Below are 23653 nucleotides of genomic sequence, written 5' to 3' on the forward strand. Positions count from 1 at the left end.
GTACTGTTGTTCACCAACAGTACGTGTAGTACTGTTGTTCACCAACAGTACGTGTAGTACTGTTGTTCACCAACAGTACGTGTAGTACTGTTGTTCACCAACAGTACGTGTAGTACTGTTGTTCACCAACAGTGCGTGTAGTACTGTTGTTCACCAACAGTACGTGTAGTACTGTTGTTCACCAACAGTGCGTGTAGTACTGTTGTTCACCAACAGTACGTGTAGTACTGTTGTTCACCAACAGTGCGTGTAGTACTGTTGTTCACCAACAGTACGTGTAGTACTGTTGTTCACCAACAGTGCGTGTAGTACTGTTGTTCACCAACAGTACGTGTAGTACTGTTGTTCACCAACAGTGCGTGTAGTACTGTTGTTCACCAACAGTACGTGTAGTACTGTTGTTCACCAACAGTGCGTGTAGTACTGTTGTTCACCAACAGTACGTGTAGTACTGTTGTTCACCAACAGTGCGTGTAGTACTGTTGTTCACCAACAGTACGTGTAGTACTGTTGTTCACCAACAGTGCGTGTAGTACTGTTGTTCACCAACAGTACGTGTAGTACTGTTGTTCACCAACAGTGCGTGTAGTACTGTTGTTCACCAACAGTACGTGTAGTACTGTTGTTCACCAACAGTGCGTGTAGTACTGTTGTTCACCACCAGTACGTGTAGTACTGTTCACCAACAGTGCGTGTAGTACTGTTGTTCACCAACAGTACGTGTAGTACTGTTGTCACCAACAGTGCGTGTAGTACTGTTGTTCACCAACAGTACGTGTAGTACTGTTGTCACCAACAGTGCGTGTAGTACTGTTGTTCACCAACAGTACGTGTAGTACTGTTGTCACCAACAGTGCGTGTAGTACTGTTGTTCACCAACAGTACGTGTAGTACTGTTGTTCACCAACAGTGCGTGTAGTACTGTTGTTCACCAACAGTACGTGTAGTACTGTTGTCACCAACAGTGCGTGTAGTACTGTTGTTCACCAACAGTACGTGTAGTACTGTTGTTCACCAACAGTGCGTGTAGTACTGTTGTTCACCAACAGTACGTGTAGTACTGTTGTTCACCAACAGTGCGTGTAGTACTGTTGTTCACCAACAGTACGTGTAGTACTGTTGTTCACCAACAGTGCGTGTAGTACTGTTGTTCACCAACAGTACGTGTAGTACTGTTGTTCACCAACAGTGCGTGTAGTACTGTTGTTCACCAACAGTACGTGTAGTACTGTTGTTCACCAACAGTGCGTGTAGTACTGTTGTTCACCAACAGTACGTGTAGTACTGTTGTTCACCAACAGTGCGTGTAGTACTGTTGTTCACCAACAGTACGTGTAGTACTGTTGTTCACCAACAGTGCGTGTAGTACTGTTGTTCACCAACAGTACGTGTAGTACTGTTGTTCACCAACAGTGCGTGTAGTACTGTTGTTCACCAACAGTACGTGTAGTACTGTTGTTCACCAACAGTGCGTGTAGTACTGTTGTTCACCAACAGTACGTGTAGTACTGTTGTTCACCAACAGTGCGTGTAGTACTGTTGTTCACCAACAGTACGTGTAGTACTGTTGTTCACCAACAGTGCGTGTAGTACTGTTGTTCACCAACAGTACGTGTAGTACTGTTGTTCACCAACAGTGCGTGTAGTACTGTTGTTCACCAACAGTGCGGGTAGTACTGTTGTTCACCAACCGTGCGTGTAGTACTGTTGTTCACCAACAGTACGTGTAGTACTGTTGTTCACCAACAGTGCGTGTAGTGCTGTTGTTGACCAACAGTGGGTGTAGTACTGTTGTCGACCAACAGTGCGTGTAGTGCTGTTGTTGACCAACAGTGCGTGTAGTACTGTTGTCGACCAACAGTACGTGTAGTACTGTTGTTCACCAACAGTACGTGTAGTACTGTTGTCGACCAACAGTACGTGTAGTACTGTTGTTCACCAACAGTACGTGTAGTACTGTTGTTCACCAACAGTACGTGTAGTACTGTTGTTCACCAACAGTGCGTGTAGTACTGTTGTTCACCAACAGTACGTGTAGTACTGTTGTTCACCAACAGTGCGTGTAGTACTGTTGTTCACCAACAGTACGTGTAGTACTGTTGTTCACCAACAGTGCGTGTAGTACTGTTGCTCACCAACAGTACGTGTAGTACTGTTGTTCACCAACAGTGCGTGTAGTACTGTTGTTCACCAACAGTACGTGTAGTACTGTTGTCGACCAACAGTGCGTGTAGTGCTGTTGTTGACCAACAGTGCGTGTAGTGCTGTTGTCGACCAACAGTGCGTGTAGTACTGTTGTTCACCAACAGTGCGTGTAGTACTGGTGCTCACCAACCGTGCGTGTAGCACTGTTGCTCACCAACAGTGCGTGTAGTACTGTTGCTCACCAACCGTGCGTGTAGCACTGTTGCTCACCAACAGTGCGTGTAGTACTGTTGCTCACCAACCGTGCGTGTAGCACTGTTGCTCACCAACAGTGCGTGTAGTACTGTTGCTCACCAACCGTGCGTGTAGCACTGTTGTTCACCACCAGTGCGTGTAGTACTGTTGCACCAACAGTGCGTGTAGTACTGTTGTTCACCAACAGTACGTGTAGTACTGTTGCTGACCAACAGTGCGTGTAGTACTGTTGTTCACCAACAGTACGTGTAGTACTGTTGCACCAACAGTGCGTGTAGTACTGTTGTTCACCAACAGTGCGTGTAGTACTGTTGCTGACCAACAGTGCGTGTAGTACTGTTGTTCACCAACAGTACGTGTAGTACTGTTGCTGACCAACAGTGCGTGTAGTACTGTTGTTCACCAACAGTACGTGTAGTACTGTTGCTGACCAACAGTGCGTGTAGTACTGTTGTTCACCAACAGTACGTGTAGTGCTGTTGCTGACCAACGGTGCGTGTAGCACTGTTGTTGACCAACAGTACGTGTAGTACTGTTGCACCAACCGTGCGTGTAGCACTGTTGCTCACCAACAGTGCGTGTAGTGCTGTTGCTGACCAACCGTGCGTGTAGCACTGTTGTTGACCAACAGTGCGTGTAGTGCTGTTGCTGACCAACCGTGCGTGTAGCACTGTTGTTGACCAACAGTGCGTGTAGTGCTGTTGCTGACCAACCGTGCGTGTAGCACTGTTGTTGACCAACAGTGCGTGTAGTGCTGTTGCTGACCAACGGTGCGTGTAGCACTGTTGTTGACCAACAGTGCGTGTAGTACTGTTGCACCAACAGTGCGTGTAGTACTGTTGTTCACCAACAGTGCGTGTAGTACTGTTCTGACCAACAGTGCGTGTAGTACTGTTGTTCACCAACAGTACGTGTAGTACTGTTCACCAACCGTGCGTGTAGTACTGTTGTTCACCAACAGTGCGTGTAGTACTGTTCACCAACCGTGCGTGTAGCACTGTTGTTGACCAACAGTGCGTGTAGTGCTGTTGCTGACCAACAGTGCGTGTAGTACTGTTGTCGACCAACAGTGCGTGTAGTGCTGTTGACCAACAGTGCGTGTAGTGCTGTTGTTGACCAACAGTGCGTGTAGTACTGTTGTCGACCAACAGTACGTGTAGTACTGTTGTTCACCAACAGTACGTGTAGTACTGTTGTCGACCAACAGTACGTGTAGTACTGTTGTTCACCAACAGTGCGTGTAGTACTGTTGCTGACCAACCGTGCGTGTAGTACTGTTGTTCACCAACAGTGCGTGTAGTACTGTTCACCAACCGTGCGTGTAGTACTGTTGTTCACCAACAGTGCGTGTAGTACTGCTCACCAACCGTGCGTGTAGTACTGTTGTTCACCAACAGTGCGTGTAGTACTGCTCACCAACCGTGCGTGTAGTGCTGTTGTTGACCAACAGTGCGTGTAGTACTGTTGTCGACCAACAGTGCGTGTAGTGCTGTTGTTGACCAACAGTGCGTGTAGTACTGTTGTCGACCAACAGTGCGTGTAGTGCTGTTGTTGACCAACAGTGCGTGTAGTGCTGTTGTCGACCAACAGTGCGTGTAGTGCTGTTGTTGACCAACAGTGCGTGTAGTGCTGTTGTCGACCAACAGTGCGTGTAGTGCTGTTGTTGACCAACAGTGCGTGTAGTGCTGTTGCTGACCAACCGTGCGTGTAGCACTGTTGTTGACCAACAGTGCGTGTAGTGCTGTTGCTGACCAACCGTGCGTGTAGCACTGTTGCTGACCAACAGTGCGTGTAGTGCTGTTGCTGACCAACCGTGCGTGTAGCACTGTTGCTGACCAACAGTGCGTGTAGTGCTGTTGCTGACCAACAGTGCGTGTAGCACTGTTGCTGACCAACAGTGCGTGTAGTGCTGTTGCTGACCAACAGTGCGTGTAGCACTGTTGCTGACCAACAGTGCGTGTAGTGCTGTTGACCAACAGTGCGTGTAGTACTGTTGTTGACCAACCGTGCGTGTAGATCTGTTGCTGACCAACAGTGCGTGTAGTACTGTTGTTCACCAACAGTACGTGTAGTACTGTTGCACCAACAGTGCGTGTAGTACTGTTGTTCACCAACAGTGCGTGTAGTACTGTTCACCAACCGTGCGTGTAGTACTGTTGTTCACCAAGAGTGCGTGTAGTACTGTTCACCAACCGTGCGTGTAGTACTGTTGTTCACCAAGAGTGCGTGTAGTACTGTTCACCAACCGTGCGTGTAGTACTGTTGTTCACCAAGAGTGCGTGTAGTACTGTTCACCAACCGTGCGTGTAGTACTGTTGTCGACCAACAGTGCGTGTAGTGCTGTTGACCAACAGTGCGTGTAGTACTGTTGTCGACCAACAGTGCGTGTAGTGCTGTTGACCAACAGTGCGTGTAGTACTGTTGTCGACCAACAGTGCGTGTAGTGCTGTTGACCAACAGTGCGTGTAGTACTGTTGTCGACCAACAGTGCGTGTAGTACTGTTCACCAACCGTGCGTGTAGTACTGTTGTTCACCAAGAGTGCGTGTAGTACTGTTCACCAACCGTGCGTGTAGTACTGTTGTTCACCAACAGTGCGTGTAGTACTGTTCACCAACAGTGCGTGTAGTACTGTTGTCGACCAACAGTACGTGTAGTACTGTTCACCAACCGTGCGTGTAGTACTGTTGTTCACCAAGAGTGCGTGTAGTACTGTTCACCAACCGTGCGTGTAGTACTGTTGTTCACCAACAGTGCGTGTAGTACTGTTCTGTTGTCGACCAACAGTGCGTGTAGTGCTGTTGTAGACCAACAGTGCGTGTAGTACTGTTCTGTTGTCACCAACAGTGCGTGTAGTACTGTTGTTCACCAACAGTGCGTGTAGTACTGTTGCACCAACAGTGCGTGTAGTACTGTTGTTCACCAACAGTGCGTGTAGTACTGTTGTTGACCAACAGTGCGTGTAGTACTGTTGTTCACCAACAGTGCGTGTAGTACTGTTGCTGACCAACAGTGCGTGTAGTACTGTTGTTCACCAACAGTACGTGTAGTACTGTTGTTGACCAACAGTGCGTGTAGTACTGTTGTTCACCAACAGTGCGTGTAGTACTGTTGCACCAACAGTGCGTGTAGTACTGTTGTTCACCAACAGTACGTGTAGTACTGTTCACCAACCGTGCGTGTAGTACTGTTGTTCACCAACAGTACGTGTAGTACTGTTCACCAACAGTGCGTGTAGTACTGTTGTTCACCAACAGTACGTGTAGTACTGTTGTACTGACCAACAGTGCGTGTAGTACTGTTGCTCACCAACAGTGCGTGTAGTACTGTTGCTCACCAACCGTGCGTGTAGCACTGTTGTTCACCAACAGTACGTGTAGTACTGTTGTCACCAACAGTGCGTGTAGTACTGTTGTTCACCAACAGTACGTGTAGTACTGTTCACCAACAGTGCGTGTAGTACTGTTGTTCACCAACAGTACGTGTAGTACTGTTCACCAACAGTGCGTGTAGTACTGTTGTTCACCAACAGTACGTGTAGTACTGTTCACCAACAGTGCGTGTAGTACTGTTGTTCACCAACAGTACGTGTAGTACTGTTCACCAACATTTCGTGTAGTACTGTTGTTCACCAACAGTACGTGTAGTACTGTTCACTAACAGTACGTGTAGTACTGTTGTTCACTAACAGTACGTGTAGTACTGTTCACTAACAGTACGTGTAGTACTGTTGTTCACTAACAGTACATGTAGTACTGTTGTTCACTAACAGTACTGGGTGTTCTCCCTCACATCAAACGCTGCTACAGAGTCACTACAGTTTTAACTCCCAAAGCGATAGCAGTGGTACCAATGTGTTTTTTGTAGCTTTTGTAGTGTATTTGTAGTGTTTTTACAGTGGATTTTGTAGTATTTTTACAGTGGATTTTGTAGTGTTTTTACAGTGGATTTTGTAGTGTTTTTACAGTGGATTTTGTAGTGTTTTTACAGTGGATTTTGTAGTGTTTTACAGTGGATTATGTAGTGTTTTACAGTGGATTTTGTAGTGTTTTTACAGTGGATTTTGTAGTGTTTTTACAGTGGATTTTGTAGTGTTTTTGCAGTGGATTTTGTAGTGTTTTTACAGTGGATTTTGTAGTGTTTTACAGTGGATTTTGTAGTGTTTTTGCAGTGGATTTTGTAGTGTTTTTACAGTGGATTTTGTAGTGTTTTTGCAGTGGATTTTGTAGTGTTTTTACAGTGGATTTTGTAGTGTTTTTACAGTGGATTTTGTAGTGTTTTTACAGTGGATTTTGTAGTGTTTTTACAGTGGATTTTGTAGTGTTTTTACAGTGGATTTTGTAGTGTTTTTACAGTGGATTTTGTAGTGTTTTTGCAGTGGATTTTGTAGTGTTTTTACAGTGGATTTTGTAGTGTTTTTACAGTGGATTTTGTAGTGTTTTTACAGTGGATTTTGTAGTGTTTTTACAGTGGATTTTGTAGTGTTTTTACAGTGGATTTTGTAGTGTTTTTACAGTGGATTTTGTAGTGTTTTTACAGTGGATTTTGTAGTGTTTTTACAGTGGATTTTGTAGTGTTTTTGCAGTGGATTTTGTAGTGTTTTTACAGTTTTTTGTATTATTTTTTGTATTTTTTTGCAGTTTTTCTACTGTTTTTGTAGGATTTTGTAGCTTTTTGAAGGGTTTTTGATCCAAGGAATTAGAATTAATCCCAAGAATCTTGGATCAAATTTGATTACCTCCCATTAGTCACCTATGACTCCTAAGAGTGTAGCGCTCTCCCGTAAATAAAAATAATAATAATAATAATAATAATAATAATAATAATAATAATAATAACGATTATAATAATACAAATAATGATAATAAAATAATATAAGTAATAATAATCATAATCATAATGATAATATAATAAAAATAACAATTTCAATACTAATAATAATTACAATAATCATAATAACAACACTGTAGGGACCTTTGGAACCGTCACCTCTACATTACATAACCACAATATCGTGCGAGGAATACATTGTGCAGCAACGTCATGCGGGAGAGCTCCCTCGGTACAGCAAGTGTTGTTGTCCGCTTGTAACCTCTTATCATGGTGGTGTCCAGAGGGCACCAGCACAGCTCCTCTTCCCGGTGCCCAGTACAGCGAAGGATGGGGGGGGGGAAGGTCACACGACAATAACAAACCTTGAAGTTAGAGGTGATTGTTTAACACTACAACCAGCAGTCTTGAAAAGATCTGCAAGGTTATACGGAGAGAGAGAGAGAGAGATTACTGGTGGAGCACCGTGACTGTACATCTACCAGTGTTGCTAAATCCTGATACACACAACACACTACCATTGTTGTTAAACAATAACACCGCCAGTGTTGCTAAATCATAACAATGACACTTGGGAAAGAGTGAAGAACACAATATACTACCAAGGCTTCTGAATAGTTCAGTCATGCCTCTCACAGATCACACAACAATGAGAGGATGACAAGGCTAGGCAGGCTGCGTCTTTCATGTCAGCACGCACGTATTAGCAGGGATAAAGGAATACCTGAAAGGTCTGGAGTCTCTATACAGCACAGTTTTAGGTCTGGGGTCCCAAACAGCACAGTTTCAGGTCTGGAGCCCCAAACAGCACAGTTTTAGGTTTGGAGTAGTCCCAAACAGCACAGTTTTAGGTTTGTAGTAGTCCCAAACAGCACAGTTTTAGGTTTGGAGTAGTCCCAAACAGCACAGTTTTAGGTTTGGAGTAGTCCCAAACAGCACAGTTTTAGCTCCGGAGTCCCAAACAAGTCTGGAGTCCCAGACTCACAGAGAAGGCCGGACACAGTGCGTCAGGTAAATGGTGAACAACGCACAGAGAAAATTAGACACTCATAAATTAAGTATTAGCCATTTTCATTAATAAGATATCGTGACATATCACATAGGTTAATATACTATCTACCTCTACATTCCTCAATAAGTGGAAAATAGAGCACGCAGTGCTCAAGATAATGACCAGAGGGCTGGCCACATACTTTGGTTTGATCATCATCTGTGTGTCTGCCAAACTGCCATTAGTACTTGTAGCCAAGACTAGGCCTGGCTACTACATCATCAATCAATCTGTTCACATTGCAAGTTGCTCCATAAATATACTTATCTACGTTCATAGTTGGTTATAGATCCACAGGTGAGGGTGGGTGTACTGAACACAGCCACAGGTGAGGGTGGGTGTGCTGAGCACAGCCACAGGTGAGGGTGGGTGTACTGAACACAGCCACATGTGAGGGTGGGTGTACTGAACACAGCCACAGGTGAGGGTGTGGTCATTCTTGAACCGGTCCAACCAGTCCCTGGTATTTGAAGTAGGATGTGTGGCCATGGTAGAGAGGAAGATGAGAGAGCAAGATCAGAGGAGCAGTGGGAGAGGTAGATTAGAGAGGGAATAGTGAGAAATGAGGTTAAGAGAGGTAGCAATGAGAGAGCAGGTTTACAGAAGGAGCAGTGAAAAGGGCGGATTTGAAAACAGTGAAAAAGATTACAGCAGAATGAGCAGTGAGAGAGGAAGATCACAGGGGGAAAAGTGGGTGAAGAGTGAAAGTGGAACAAAAGAGGTAAACGAGAAATATGAGTATGGGAAGGAGTAAAGAGGGAGGAGGTAGGTGACAGATAAAGGAAGGTAGGAAGGAAACAGAAGGCGGGGGGAGGAAAGTGGTTACACCACTGACAGTCCCTCCCCACCCAGTGTATATAGGTGGTAAATCATTGGTTTTAACACAGAGACGACCATCCTCCCTCCCACCCTTATTTATAAAGTACAAAATACCACTTGCAGGAGCACTCAGTGTCCTTTGGAGAAAGAGGTCATATTAAGGTGAACTACTAGAGACCTTCAAGAGTGCAATCAAAGCTCATTCGCACAACAGTGGCTGCAGAACGCTAGCCACAAATTACAGACAAGCAGCACTAACATCACACATCATGAAAGTCTTCGAAAAAGTGATGAGACGCCAAATTACATATATTACGGAACAACACAATTTGCACAAGCCAAACCAGCAGTGATTTAGAGTGGTAAGATCTTGCTTCTCACAGCTACTAAACCACTATGACAGAATTATTGAAGAAAATCAAAACGTAGATGTGATATACATGGATTTTGCAAAGATACTTAATATATGTGATTATAGGGTGACTGCAAACAAACTCAGGGCGATAGATATAACTGGGAAAGCAGGCCAATGGATATTCAACTTCCTGACAGACAGAACACAAAGAGTGGTTGTAAAAAGAGAAAAATCCAGTAAAGACAAAAAAAACAACAACTCAGTAGCTGAAGGCACTGTCCTGGGGCCTCTACTGTTTCAAATCGTCACACTGAACACGATAAAAACACTCACCACAGTTTCGTATCATCAGCTACGTGTGATACCTAAATAAACATGAAAATCACCTCGGTAGAATATAAGGAGAAATTGCAAAATGACATAAGCAAAGTCTTGCAGTGGGCAGTGGAGAATAACATGTCATACAATGGTGACAAGTTCCAATTGCTTAGATACGGAAAGAATGAAGAACTCAATAAGGACACTGTATATAAAAAGCAATATCACTAAATAGAACATGTGAAGGACCAGGGAGTAATGTTACGAAAGCCAGGAAAATAATGGAGTGAGTATTGAGAACTTTTAAAAAACAGGGAAATAGTGCCAGTGGTGACAATCTTGGTATCGCTTGTGCTCTCTCGCCTACTGTTCAGTGCTGACGGCTCCAGTTAGAACAGGACAGATGTATGAGCTGGAAGAAATTCAAAGATCCTTTACAGTCTGTACAAAACCAATAAAACATTTAAATTACCGGGAATGCCTCAGAGTGTTAAATATGTAACTGCTGGAGCGGATGGGAAAGAATTACATGATAATATTTACGTGGAAGATACTTGGACCTGGTCCCAGATCTGAATCTGCACACTGCCATAACATACTGAGGTGAGAGATATGGAAGAATGTGTGAAATAAATCAAATGAAAAGCAGAGACCCCGTAGGCACAATAAGAAAACATTGTAGCAACATCCGTGGTCCCAGACATTTTAATATCTTACCAGAAGATATCAGAAACACAGCCTGAATAAGTGCAGAAATCTTCAAGAGGAAATTTAACCTCCAAGTGAAAGATCAACCAGGCTGTGATGGATACGTAGGCCTGCGGGTTGCGGGAATAAAAAAACTCTCAAAACCCATCAAAGATATATCACATATATATACCTTGCTCTCTACTTCCTTCACTTGTTCTTCCTTCTCCCTTCCTTACCCTATTCTCTCTATTCCCTTTCCCCGTCCTCCCTTCCCCTCCTTATACCTGTGCTCTCTACTCCCTCCCTTTCCCGGTTCTCTCTATTCTCTTGTCCTGTCCTCTTCTCCTCCAATCCCTAGACCTGTCCTCTTTACTTCCTTCCCCAGTTCTCTCTTCACTACTCTTCCGTAAATCTATTCTTTTTACCCTCTCCTTTCTCCCATTCTCTCCTGCTCTGTTCTACCTCCCCTAATCTCCTCTCACCACCATCTTTCCGCCCTCTCATTTCATCTTCTCCTCTCATGTTCTCTCTTCTATCTGTCCTCCTCTCTTTTCTCTCTCTCTCTCTTCAGCTAGTCGCCTTTTCTGCACTACCCAAACTTACCTGCGCCTCACTGACGCAACAATGACCTCTGACCTTATACAACGCCAGTAAGGTCATGCAAACGAAGAAAAAGAGGAGAGAGAGAATAAAAGTGTTGAATAATCCTGTGAAGTCCAAAGCAGAGGAACGAGAGAGAGAGAGAGAGAGAGAGAGAGAGAGAGAGAGAGAGAGAGAGAGAGAGAGAGAGAGAGAGAGAGAGAGAGAGAGAGACTGATAATTCAGATATACAATACATCATTCCCGATACATAACAATACTTTACAAGTTTTGAAATTCATGTATTTGTTTTACAATAAATACATCATTGTTTCATCAGATCTACCCATCAAACATATACCTTCGAATTATTATTATTATTATTATTATTATTATTACTATGACAACTTATTTTCCAAGGTTTCTTACATGGTAAAGTCTCTAGTTACACAAGGCCTTTCGGACATATTGTTTGATCAGGTTATATAGTCATTTGAAATGTAATTTACATCAACACTAAGTACAACTTTGAGTTTTATTCCGTTAACAGAGAATATATATTTTATCCAAAACTGTGGAGTAACATCTGGTGGAGTCGACACCGCTGGCAGACATGTAGACCAGGTTAAGTTAGGTAAGATTCGTTAGGAAACAGGACAAGTGTTTCCTGACGCGGGTCTTTAGTCATATGATGACCCGCCGATGGAACTTTTGGTCATCTGACCGACGCCTTCCTCTGAATTACTGGCCCATGCTAGGCAGGTCCAACTCGCACCCACTCATACACTCCTGTAACTTATTTTTAGAGCTATCCAAGCAGTGTCAAGTTTCTTGACAGTGGGACTCAGGTTATGCAATACAGTCGCCAACAGGCGATCTTAACAATGCAGAACAAGCTACATGGGGGCGAAAAATCTTTAGCCCTAGATCTTTCGCAGTCTCGTGCGTCATCAGAAGCTATGCAATACCGCAGGATGAACAACAGATACGAGGGGAAATTCTTTCTAAGGCAAGGCAGAACAAGCGCATCAGCCGCCGCTGATGCGCTTGTTCTGCGTTACCATCTGTAAGAAATGCCAGAATTTCACTTTAAGAGTAAACTTTAGACAAGGATGTGTGTGCTTGGTTCCTATACTGATAAGTGGGGATGTGCAAAGGGAATGCAAGGGTGAAGTGAATGTTTTTCGTTTCTCTCTCTCCTCTCTTTCCTGCTTACCTTTCTTCCCCCTCCCCTTTCTATCTTTCTTTTAGAATACATGTGAATTTAATAATGGTATACAATACCGACAAGTTGATAAGGCATAGGAGCAACAGTGACCTGTGTATTGTACAGACCATGGTGATAGATGACAGTTGTCAAGTGATACTCACTGCAGCTCTACTGGAAGGAAACCCTTGAAGGTGTCGTAGCTGATGAACCTTTAATGGAATACTTGACGATATGACAGTGAAACACCATCCTGTGTGATGGATCATGAGAGTGAAACACCATCCTGTGTGATGGATCATGACAGTGAAACACCATCCTGTATGATGGATCATGACAGTGAAACACCATCCTGTGTGATGGATCATGACAGTGAAACACCATCCTGTGTGATGGATCATGACAGGGAAACACCATCCTGTGTGATGGATCATGACAGTGAAACACCATCCTGTATGATGGATCATGACAGTGAAACACCATCCTGTATGATGGATCATGACAGTGAAACACCATCCTGTATGATGGATCATGACAGTGAAACACCATCCTGTATGATGGATCATGACAGTGAAACACCATCCTGTATGATGGATCATGACAGTGAAACACCATCCTGTATGATGGATCATGACAGTGAAACACCATCCTGTATGATGGATCATGACAGTGAAACACCATCCTGTATGATGGATCATGACAGTGAAACACCATCCTGTATGATGGATCATGACAGGGAAACACCATCCTGTATGATGGATCATGACAGGGAAACACCATCCTGTATGATGGATCATGACAGTGAAACACCATCCTGTATGATGGATCATGACAGGGAAACACCATCCTGTATGATGGATCATGACAGGGAAACACCATCCTGTATGATGGATCATGACAGGGAAACACCATCCTGTATGATGGATCATGACAGGGAAACACCATCCTGTATGATGGATCATGACAGGGAAACACCATCCTGTATGATGGATCATGACAGTGAAACACCATCCTGTATGATGGATCATGACAGGGAAACACCATCCTGTACGATGGATCATGACAGGAAAACACCATCCTGTATGATGGATCATGACAGGGAAACACCATCCTGTATGATGCATCATGACAGGGAAACACCATCCTGTATGATGGATCATGACAGGGAAACACCATCCTGTATGATGGATCATGACAGGGAAACACCATCCTGTATGATGGATCATGACAGTGAAACACCATCCTGTATGATGGATCATGACAGGGAAACACCATCCTGTATGATGGATCATGACAGGGAAACACCATCCTGTATGATGGATCATGACAGTGAAACACCATCCTGTATGATGGATCATGACAGTGAAACACCATCCTGTATGATGGATCATGACAGTGAAACACCATCCTGTATGATGGATCATGACAGGGAAACACCATCCTGTATGATGGATCATGACAGGGAAACACCATCCTGTATGATGGATCATGACAGGGAAACACCATCCTGTATGATGGATCATGACAGGGAAACACCATCCTGTATGATGGATCATGACAGTGAAACACCATCCTGTGTGATGGATCATGACAGGGAAACACCATCCTGTATGATGGATCATGACAGGGAAACACCATCCTGTATGATGGATCATGACAGTGAAACGCCATCCTGCATGATGGATCATGACAGAGAAACACCATCCTGTATGATGGATCATGACAGGGAAACACCATCCTGTATGATGGATCATGACAGGGAAACACCATCCTGTATGATGGATCATGACAGGGAAACACCATCCTGTATGATGGATCATGACAGGGAAACACCATCCTGTGTGATGGATCATGACAGGGAAACACCATCCTGTATGATGGATCATGACAGGGAAACACCATCCTGTATGATGGATCATGACAGGGAAACACCATCCTGTATGATGGATCATGACAGTGAAACACCATCCTGTGTGATGGATCATGACAGTGAAACACCATCCTGTATGATGGATCATGACAGGGAAACACCATCCTGTATGATGGATCATGACAGGGAAACACCATCCTGTGTGATGGATCATGACAGGGAAACACCATCCTGTGTGATGGATCATGACAGGGAAACACCATCCTGTGTGATGGATCATGACAGGGAAACACCATCCTGTGTGATGGATCATGACAGTGAAACACCATCCTGTATGATGGATCATGACAGGGAAACACCATCCTGTGTGATGGATCATGACAGGGAAACACCATCCTGTGTGATGGATCATGACAGGGAAACACCATCCTGTATGATGGATCATGACAGGGAAACACCATCCTGTGTGATGGATCATGACAGGGAAACACCATCCTGTGTGATGGATCATGACAGGGAAACACCATCCTGTATGATGGATCATGACAGGGAAACACCATCCTGTATGATGGATCATGACAGGGAAACACCATCCTGTATGATGGATCATGACAGGGAAACACCATCCTGTATGATGGATCATGACAGGGAAACACCATCCTGTGTGATGGATCATGACAGGGAAACACCATCCTGTATGATGGATCATGACAGGGAAACACCATCCTGTATGATGGATCATGACAGGGAAACACCATCCTGTATGATGGATCATGACAGTGAAACACCATCCTGTATGATGGATCATGACAGGGAAACACCATCCTGTGTGATGGATCATGACAGGGAAACACCATCCTGTGTGATGGATCATGACAGGGAAACACCATCCTGTGTGATGGATCATGACAGGGAAACACCATCCTGTGTGATGGATCATGACAGTGAAACACCATCCTGTATGATGGATCATGACAGGGAAACACCATCCTGTGTGATGGATCATGACAGGGAAACACCATCCTGTATGATGGACCATGACAGGGAAACACCATCCTGTATGATGGATCATGACAGTGAAACACCATCCTGTATGATGAATCATGACAGGGAAACACCATCCTGTGTGATGGATCATGACAGTGAAACACCATCCTGTGTGATGGATCATGACAGGGAAACACCATCCTGTATGATGGATCATGACAGTGAAACGCCATCCTGCATGATGGATCATGACAGAGAAACACCATCCTGTGTGATGGATCATGACAGTGAAACACCATCCTGTATGATGGATCATGACAGGGAAACACCATCCTGTATGATGGATCATGACAGTGAAACACCATCCTGTATGATGGATCATGACAGGGAAACACCATCCTGTGTGATGGATCATGACAGTGAAACACCATCCTGTATGATGAATCATGACAGGGAAACACCATCCTGTATGATGGATCATGACAGTGAAACGCCATCCTGTATGATGGATCATGACAGGGAAACACCATCCTGTGTGATGGATCATGACAGGGAAACACCATCCTGTATGATGGATCATGACAGGGAAACACCATCCTGTATGATGGATCATGACAGGGAAACACCATCCTGTGTGATGGATCATGACAGGGAAACACCATCCTGTGTGATGGATCATGACAGTGAAACACCATCCTGTGTGATGGATCATGACAGGGAAACACCATCCTGTATGATGGATCATGACAGGGAAACACCATCCTGTATGATGGATCATGACAGGGAAACACCATCCTGTATGATGGATCATGACAGGGAAACACCATCCTGTATGATGGATCATGACAGGGAAACACCATCCTGTACGATGGATCATGACAGGAAAACACCATCCTGTGTGATGGATCATGACAGACAGTGAAACGCCATCCATCCAGGGAAACACCATGTGTGATGGATCATGACAGTGAAACACCATCATGACAGTGTGTGATGGATCATGACAGGGAAACACCATCCTGTGTGATGGATCATGACAGGGAAACACCATCCTGTGTGATGGATCATGACAGTGAAACACCATCCTGTGTGATGGATCATGACAGGGAAACACCATCCTGTGTGATGGATCATGACAGGGAAACACCATCCTGTGTGATGGATCATGACAGTGAAACACCATCCTGTGTGATGGATCATGACAGGGAAACACCATCCTGTGTGATGGATCATGACAGTGAAACACCATCCTGTGTGATGGATCATGACAGTGAAACACCATCCTGTGTGATGGATCATGACAGGGAAACACCATCCTGTATGATGGATCATGACAGTGAAACACCATCCTGTGTGATGGATCATGACAGGGAAACACCATCCTGTGTGATGGATCATGACAGTGAAACACCATCCTGTGTGATGGATCATGACAGTGAAACACCATCCTGTATGATGGATCATGACAGTGAAACACCATCCTGTATGATGGATCATGACAGGGAAACACCATCCTGTGTGATGGATCATGACAGTGAAACACCATCCTGTGTGATGGATCATGACAGGGAAACACCATCCTGTGTGATGGATCATGACAGGGAAACACCATCCTGTATGATGGATCATGACAGGGAAACACCATCCTGTATGATGGATCATGACAGTGAAACACCATCCTGTGTGATGGATCATGACAGGGAAACACCATCCTGTATGATGGATCATGACAGGGAAACACCATCCTGTATGATGGATCATGACAGGGAAACACCATCCTGTATGATGTATCATGACAGTGAAACACCATCCTGTGTGATGGATCATGACAGGGAAACACCATCCCGTGTGATGGATCATGACAGGGAAACACCATCCTGTATGATGGATCATGACAGTGAAACACCATCCTGTGTGATGGATCATGACAGGGAAACACCATCCTGTGTGATGGATCATGACAGGGAAACACCATCCTGTATGATGGATCATGACAGGGAAACACCATCCTGTGTGATGGATCATGACAGGGAAACACCATCCTGTGTGATGGATCATGACAGTGAAACACCATCCTGTGTGATGGATCATGACAGGGAAACACCATCCTGTGTGATGTATCATGACAGGGAAACACCATCCTGTATGATGGATCATGACAGGGAAACACCATCCTGTGTGATGTATCATGACAGGGAAACACCATCCTGTGTGATGGATCATGACAGGGAAACACCATCCTGTGTGATGGATCATGACAGGGAAACACCATCCTGTGTGATGGATCATGACAGGGAAACACCATCCTGTATGATGGATCATGACAGGGAAACACCATCCTGTATGATGGATCATGACAGGGAAACCCCATCCTGTATGATGGATCATGACAGGGAAACACCATCCTGTGTGATGGATCATGACGGGGAAACACCATCCTGTATGATGGATCATGACAGGGAAACACCATCCTGTATGATGGATCATGACAGGGAAACACCATCCTGTATGATGGATCATGACAGGGAAACACCATCCTGTGTGATGGATCATGACAGTGAAACACCATCCTGTGTGATGGATCATGACAGGGAAACACCATCCTGTGTGATGGATCATGACAGAGAAACACCATCCTGTGTGATGGATCATGACAGGGAAACACCATCCTGTGTGATGGATCATGACAGGGAAACACCATCCTGTGTGATGGATCATGACAGGGAAACACGATCCTGTATGATGGATCATGACAGGGAAACACCATCCTGTGTGATGGATCATGACAGGGAAACACTATCCTGTGTGATGGATCATGACAGGGAAACACCATCCTGTGTGATGGATCATGACAGGGATTTTTTCCCCATTGTGTAATATTCACACAGAACAGAGTAGCAGTACACTGGTAATGTACCATATTTTATCAAGTTAAAAATTATCTTTTTTCGTTATCCCTCATTTATTCATACCTCATATATCCACGATTATCGCTCTCTCTCTCTCTCTCTCTCTCTCTCTCTCTCTCTCTCTCTCTAGGACCAGTACATTGGCCTCACCTACCATTGTCTCTGGGACTTATTGGTGTTATAAAGATGCTTACATCATCGTCTGGTACACTGCCCACCCTGCCTCCCTCTCACTCCCCTTCCCTTGCTACCTTAACCTCCCACTGACCCTCCCACTTTACCATGTGTCTGTGTGAAAGTTGGCACTCCCATGTTACAACAACTCTACCACTGAAACCTTTCATGATGCCACATTCACTGAACCAACATGAGAATGTCTGACCACATCGCCATCAGTTTAATGAAATCTCCAAACTCAGACTAACACAAGTCTCTTCGTCATGTAAGAAACACACCCAGTATGACTGAGTAAGACCAACCTTGCACGAGTCTACACGCACACTACTGAAGTCTTGATCTCCCTTTAACCTTGAAGAAGTCTGTAAAGAAGAAACTCCCTCTGTAAAACCGTACAGAGATTCGCTGATCAGTTTATATAAAAAGTATGTAAAGTACATATATATATATATATATATATATATATATATATATATATAGATATATATATATATATATATATATATATATATATATATATATATATGTGTATATGTATGTATGTATGTTTGAGGAGGTAGATCATGGTAATGAATATGATACTGTGTATATAGACTTCAGTAAGGCTTTCAATAGAGTTCCACACCAGAGGCTATTGAGGCAACTTGAGGCACACGGAATAGGAGAAATTTTTTCCTGGGTAGAGGCATGGCTGACAAATAGACAGCAGAGAGTTTGCATAAATGGGGAGAAATTAGAATGGGGGCACGTCAAAAGCGGTGTTCGTCAGGGGTCAGTGTTGAGCCCGTTGTTGTTCACAATTTACATAAACGACATAGATGAGGGAATAAATAGCGACATAAGCAAATTTGCTGATGACACCAAAATAGGCCGTCCTATTCATTCTAATGAGGACACTAGAGCACTCTAGGATGATTTGAATAGACTGATGCAATGGTCGGAAAAGTGGCAGATGCAGTTTAATATTGACAAATGCAAAGTTCTAAATGTTGGACAGTTAAATAACCATGCCACATATAAACTAAATAATGTAGATTTTAATACTACTGATTGCGAAAAGGATTTACGAGTTCTGGTTAGCAGTAATCTAAAACCAAGACAACAGTGCATTAGTGTTCGCAATAAAGCTAACAGAATTCTTGGCTTCATATCCAGAAGTATAAATAATAGAAGTCCTCATGTTGTTCTTCAACTCTATATATCCTTGGTTAGGCCTCATTTAGAGTATGCTGCTCAGTTCTGGTCACCATATTACAGAATGGATATAAATGCTCTGGAAAACGTACAGAGGAGGATGACAAAGATGATCCCATGTATCAGAAATCTTCCCTATGAGGATAGACTGAGGGCCCTGAATCTGCACTCTCTCGAAAGGCGTAGAATTAGGGGGGATATGATCGAGGTGTATAAATGGAAAACAGGAATAAATAAAGGGAATGTAAACAGCGTGCTGAAAATTTCCAGCCAAGACAGGACTCACAGCAATGGTTTCAAGTTGGAAAAATTCAGATTCACGAAGGATATAGGAAAACACTGGTTTGGTAATAGAGTTGTGGATGAGTGGAACAAACTCCCGAGTACAATTATTCATTCTAAAACGTTGTGTAGTTTTAAAAATAGGTTAGATAAATACATGACGTGCACTTAGCCAGTGGTGACGTGTACTTAGCCAGCGGTGACGTGTACTTACCAGTGGTGACGTGTACTTAGTCAGTGGTGACGTGTACTTTGAATGGTGACGTGTACTTAGCTCTGTGAAGACCTGTTTGCGCGCTCTCTACGAATTGAATCAAGATGCCCTCCATCGAGCAACTTTACCAACAGCTTAAGAAAGAATTGAGGATGGCGAAGATGGAGATTCGGCGACTGACCGAGGAAAACAAGAAGATTCGTAGTAGTCCTCCTGTTTTGAGTCCTAAGGTCAAGAAGGGAAACTGGTCAGTGGCTGGACAGCAGGGAACGAAGTTGACGATCAAGAAGACGAATGGAAAGGTAGAAACGATGAAGAAAAAAGAGACTGCCGTGGAAACTGTTGTGGAAACATCTAATACATTCTCAGTGCTACCCGACGAATGTGAGTCGACTACTGGGAACGTCACGACGAACGACATCAAGGAAGGTAAGAATATTGTTGTTATTGGGGATAGCCAAGTTAGGTATATGGATAGGGCGTTCTGCTTGAAGGACAGGAGTAGGAGACAGAGAGTTTGCTTTCCTGGGGCTGGGATGGAGGATATTGTTAGCCGTCTGGATGACATCATGAGAGGTAATGGGAGCAATCCTATTATGTCTCAGTGCTGGAGGCAACGATGTTGGCAGACATAGGAGTGAAGACCTGATTAGCAGGTATAGGTCAGCAATAGAAATAATTAGGAGGAAGGGTGGGAACCCTGTCATATGTGGTATTTTGCCAAGGAGAGGAGTTGGAAATGAATGGTTGTCCAGGGCAATTGGTGTCAATTGCTGGCTGGACAAATACTGTAAGGAAAATGCGGTTACATTCATTGACAACTGGGACCTCTTCTACGGCAGAAATGACATGTATGCCAGGGATGGGGTTCACTTATCTAGGTCTGGGGTGGGAGCACTGGCAACTGCAGTGGAGGGAGCTGTTAGGACTTTAAACTAGGAATAGTTAGTGGTATGGGTTTTGGTGGGAAAACAGTGAAGTCCCAGTGTAGTAATATTATGAGTTCTAGGGAACTAGTAATAAGCAGGACGAGGTAGATATTGAAAAGCCAGTGACACTGGGTGATAAGGACAGTAATAGGTTTAGTAGAAAAACAGAAATGAGCAGGAAGGGTAAAGAGAAAGGAGAGTCTTTCAATGTTTATTATGCTAATAGCCGTAGTGCTAGGAATAAGATGGACGAGTTGAGATTAGTTGCTAGTACAGATAACATTGATGTATTTGCCTTAACTGAGACGTGGTTTAATTCAAAAAGTCGGGACATGCCTGCGGAATGTCACATTCAGGGTTTTAAATTGTTCCAAGTAGATAGAAGTATAGGGAAGGGGGGTGGGGTGGCATTGTATGTCCGAGATCGCTTGAACTGTTGCATAAAAACGGGTATTAAGTCTGAAGTAACACATACAGAGTCTGTTTGGATAGAATTTTCAGAGGGGCATGAAAAGCTGATTGTAGGAATGATATACCGTCCCCCAAACTTAGATAAGGACCAAAGGAGACTACTATGGGAGGAAATTGTTAAGGCCACAAGGCACGATAATGTAGTAATTTTAGGAGACTTTAACTTTAGTCATATTGATTGGAATTTCTTGACTGGGAATTTAGAATCATACGACTTCTTAGAAGTAGTTCAGGATTGTTTTTTGAAGCAGTTTGTGACAGAACCTACAAGGGGAAATAACCTGCTTGACTTAGTTCTGGCAAATAATGAATCCCTTGTTAATAATTTAGAAATTTCAGAGGAATTGGGTGCTAGCGACCACAAATCAATTACATTTAGCATTGAATGGAAGTACGATAGTAGCGATAACTCAGTAACAGTCCCAGATTTTCGCTTAGCAGATTACGATGGGCTTAGAGAACACTTATCATCTGTTGACTGGGGTAACAAAGAGAGCTATCAATATGACAGTTTTCTGAACACTATACATGCTGCTCAAAGAACGTTTATCCCATATAAAGAAATTAGATCAAATAGAAATGACCCAAAATGGATGAATAATAGGCTCAAATATCTACTAGGGCATAAGAAAGGAATTTATAGGCGTATCAAAAGAGGTGAGGGTCACCTTATGAATCAGTATATTGACATTAAGAGGGACATTAAAAAGGGGATAAGAAAAGCTAAAAGGGACTATGAAATTAAAGTTGCTAGGGATTCTAAAACTAACCCAAAAAGTTTTTTCCAGGTCTATAGAACAAAAGTTAGAGATAAGATAGGTCCCCTTAAAAATAACTATGGGCATCTTACTGACAAAGAGAATGAAATGTGCTCGATTTTAAATAATTATTTTCTCTCAGTTTTTACACAGGAAGACACTAATAATATTCTAGTAATTAATTTTTATAGTGGGCTAGAAGAAGATAAATTATGTAACATCACAGCCACTAGTGAAATGGTTGTGAAGCAGATAGACAGACTGAAGCAAAATAAGTCGCTGGGTCCTGATGAGGTTTTTTCAAGGGTTCTTAAGGAATGAAAAATGGAACTCTGTGAACCATTAACTAATATTTTTAATTTATCTCTTCAAACAGGTGTAGTGTCTGATATGTGGAAGATGGCTAATGTAATTCCTATTTTTAAAACAGGGGACAAGTCGTTACCGTCAAATTACCGCCCAATAAGCCTGACCTCAATTGTAGGCAAATTACTAGTCAATTATAGCTGAGATTATAAGAAGCCATCTCGATAAGCATAGCTTGATTAATGATACTCAGCATGGATTCACAAGAGGCCGGTCTTGTCTAACTAATTTATTAACTTTCTTCAGCAAAGCTTTTGAGGCTGTTGACCACGATAAAGAATTTGATATTATTTACTTAGATTTTAGTAAGGCTTTTGATAGAGTTCCGCACCAAAGACTGTTAAAGAAAGTGGCAGCTCATGGCATTGGGGGAAAAGTGCTCTCGTGGATCGAGTCATGGCTCACAGACAGGAAGCAGTGTCCATAAATGGGGTTAAATCCGAGTGGGGACCAGTAACAAGTGGCGTTCCACAGGGATCAGTCTTGGGCCCGTTGTTGTTTATAATATATATCAATGACCTTGATGAGGGAATTACTAGTGATATGAGCAAATTCGCCGATGACACAAAGATAGGTAGGATAATTGATTCAAACGTAGATGTTAGGGAACTTCAGGAGGATTTAAACAAACTATATTCTTGGTCAGAAAAGTGGCAGATGCAGTTCAATGTAGATAAATGCAAGGTTCTGAAGCTCGGGAGTGTCCATAACCCTAGCACTTATAAGTTAAATGATGTAGAACTTAGCCATACAGATTGCGAAAAGGACTTGGGGGTTATGGTGAGCAGCAACCTTAAACCAAGGCAGGCCGAAGGACTGACAACCTCAAATTCTACGACTACAAGGGTGATGGACTGATTACATCGTCTTCACATCTCTATTGTTCCTGCCTACTTTCTGTATTCGACTGAAGAAGCCTACTGTATAGGCGAAACGTTTCGGAATAAAGTTGTCTAACTGTTGCATATGTGTCTCACCTAACAACCTGTCGGTATTGTATACCATTTTAATGTTTATCAAGACAGCAATGCCTAAGCGTACGTAATAAGGCAAATAGATTACTGGGATTTATATCAAGAAGTGTAAGCAACAGAAGTCCAGAGGTCATACTGCAGCTTTATACATCATTAGTAAGGTCTCACCTAGATTATGCAGCTCAATTCTGGTCTCCATATTACAGAATGGACATAAATTCGTTAGAAAACATTCAGCGTAGGATGACTAAATTAATACATAGCATTAGAAATC

At 43.3% G+C, this 23653-nt stretch overlaps 1 protein-coding gene across 4 annotated transcripts in view; it reads right to left on the minus strand.

The window, feature by feature from the left end:
* LOC128686845 (uncharacterized) overlaps positions 1 to 23653 on the minus strand; it is a 343417-nt gene that overhangs the window by 162929 nt on the left and 156835 nt on the right. Inside the window, exon 2 of one of the 4 annotated variants that reach the window (XM_053773984.2) lies at positions 18494 to 18553. The exons of 2 other annotated variants lie outside the window; for them this stretch is intronic. The gene's annotated coding sequence lies outside the window, so the exon portion shown is untranslated. Of the gene's footprint in view, positions 1 to 18493; positions 18554 to 19881; positions 19907 to 23653 lie in introns of those variants that run through there. One more of the 4 variants, XM_053773985.2, reaches the window with a different exon arrangement.

This window comes from Cherax quadricarinatus, chromosome 7, assembly GCF_038502225.1.
Source record: "Cherax quadricarinatus isolate ZL_2023a chromosome 7, ASM3850222v1, whole genome shotgun sequence".
Taxonomy (NCBI): domain Eukaryota; kingdom Metazoa; phylum Arthropoda; class Malacostraca; order Decapoda; family Parastacidae; genus Cherax; species Cherax quadricarinatus.